General features: G+C 33.7%; 1 pseudogene; it reads right to left on the bottom strand.

The window, feature by feature from the left end:
- Positions 1-911: 911 nt before the first annotated feature.
- LOC125855665 (NAC domain-containing protein 78-like) lies at positions 912-1,670 on the bottom strand (annotated as a pseudogene).
- Between the last annotated feature and the right edge of the window lie 1,080 nt (positions 1,671-2,750).

Here is a 2,750-nt window from a genome sequence, read left to right as displayed (position 1 = left end):
TGTATAGATATTTTGTAGTCTTGTAGTGATAGACTAGTATAAAAGGGCATACACGTATAGATTCATTGAAGATGGTTCATAATTCAATACAATCTCTTCTTTCTCTTCTAATTGCTCTGTAAATTGAGCTGAGATTCAACCTCCATTCATGGAGTTTTCAAAAATTTAAGTAATATTGTTGATTTAAGCATTTTCAATTAGATAACACAATTTTAAATATAAAAAAGTTATACAACAATAATAAGGATAAACGTGCAACACATTTTCCCATAAATAAGTTACTCAGTTAACATTGTGTATTTGGTGAACCATGAACATTTACATTTGCTTACATACATACAGACAGTTGCTTTAGTTGGAGAAAATGGCTGTGGGAAGTTTACAGTGATCTCACTCTTACAACAATATTATAATTTTGCTTCGGGTCAAATTATGCATTCAACATTTCAATTTGAAATGGCCAAGGCATCAAATGAGCCAAGAACCAATTCTGTTCAACGACACAATCCGAGCCAATATAATGAATGGGAAGGAAGCTGGAGATGCAACTGAAGCAGAATTAATAGGCAAATGCACACAAGTTCATTTCTGGATACAAAATAATTCATCTTGAGATATCCAGTATACGTTGGCTTACTTTTTGTGCCAGATATCAAGTTCATTGAACATCATATGAATGCATTCTACCCTATCGAGTCCCTATTCTTGGAAGAAGATTGTATTCTATCAAATTATCAACAGATCATGAATTCATATATGAAGCAGAATTGCGCTAACATTGTTGAGGGGATTTTCTGCTTTATGTTGAAAGAAAATGTATAACAACTAGAGAAATTTAATCCAGAAGCAACTTAAAGGAAGTGATGCTTAATCATACATTAAAAAAGATTTATACAACTCGTTCAAGAATTCTAATAACTACATAATGAATCTGTAATGCTTCCTAGACAATCAAAGTCAGGTAAAATATCAAACTCAATATCTAGCATGGGCATGGCTTCAAAAGTATCAAGGGATGATAATGGCTCCGCGACCATGTTCGTCTCATCCTGCATATTGTTCAGCAACTCTAATTGGGCTTGTAATGCGTCGTCATAACTAGTTGATTCCACAGACGCCGAGGTTTGGTCTTCCAAATTTGAGCACTCTTCAGGAACAGCATTCATCAACTTCATTGTGGCTTTGGTGCGAGTTCTCTTCTTAATAGCACAGAGAACATAATCTCTGCAATCCTTGTCAAATTTGTCAAGAATATACGTAGAGAGGTCGTATTCCTTCATCAACCAATGACCATTTTCCTGTTTATAGCCTTTATTCATATAAGTCACGCTCTTCTTGTATCCAATCACTGGTCCACCCTTCTTTCGAACAGGTTTGCTCTTGTCTTGCTGTTTCCAACTGCCCTTATTTCCCACATCGCAACTATATCTCGACTTGCTTTTCTTCTTGAGCGTTGTGATGAAGAAGCGATACTGACTACAGTCGTCGTCATTACAGCAGGGTACTCCGTGACTGTAAATATCCCATGGTTCTTGCTTACTGTAAGTATCAACATGAGTAGTGATGAAACCAGAATCATTCATGAATTTTCCAGCGATGAATCTCAACAAGAAAGTAACAGCTTCTGCATCAGTCGGACTGAATCAGAAACCCTCTTTCAAATTCCCCATTATACATTCAATTTCTCTTCTGTTTTTTCTTTTCTTCTCAAAATGTACAAGAAAACAGAGTTGCCAATTTATACAGAGAGGCAGTAAACTTTTTATGGAAACTTTCTATACTTCTACACGTTTTCTATAACAGAAAAAATTGGAAACTTTTGTAGTAATATAGTTTATGGAAACTATTTATGGAAATTTTTATACAAAAAAATAAAAAGAGGAAATAATTTACACGTTTTCTATAACCAAGCATATAGAAACTTAGGATTTGGAAAGTTTTTTTTGGAAGGTTGAGAACTCCAATTTTAACTTTATTTTTCTTTATAATATAGAAATAATGTTTAAGTATATGGTGTTTGTGACAAAATGAAATATCATTTAGAAAATAAAACATGGTTAATCAAAGATTCTTTCAAAATTCAAACTCTCGCTTTTCAAATTTAAAATTGTACAATTCTCATATATTTATTGTGTACTTTTTTCCCCAATTATTGATACTGCAATCTAAGCTATCCGTCATATTTTTTATTTTAGATTTTGAGTAATAAAATTGTGGTACAATAACGCATCAAATGTAATTCACACCTTGTGATGGTGATGTGTACGTAGTCTCACCTTAACCTTGCGAAGGTAGATATGTTGATTTTGATAAGACTCCATGTCAAAATCAATGAGTACAAGGAAATATCATAGTGATAGAACCCTTTAGGATAATGGAGAAAAGAACAATAGCAATAACAAATAATACAATAGTTGAAGCAATAAAAACAATAGTTAATAATAGAATTGAAGAATAAAAGAGTGGGCGAGTACTAATGATAATACTATTATCAAAAACTAGACCACGATTAACTATTTACTAACCTTCTACCCTAATTCGCAACTTCTATATCTTCTATCTATGTCTTGTCCTCGATCCGTAAGTTGCATGTCATGTCATGTGTAATCACCTCTCTTCAGTACTTCTTCGGTCTACCTCTACGTCTCCTAAGACCCACTACAACCAACTATTGTCACCTCATCACCCTCCTCATTGGGTCAGAGTCATCTGTGCATTTCCTCTTCACATATCCAAACCATCTCAATCTC

This window comes from Solanum stenotomum, chromosome 2, assembly GCF_019186545.1.
Source record: "Solanum stenotomum isolate F172 chromosome 2, ASM1918654v1, whole genome shotgun sequence".
Classification (NCBI taxonomy): domain Eukaryota; kingdom Viridiplantae; phylum Streptophyta; class Magnoliopsida; order Solanales; family Solanaceae; genus Solanum; species Solanum stenotomum.
Note: the sequence above shows the minus strand (reverse complement) of the source record. Positions and strands in the feature narration are given on the sequence as shown.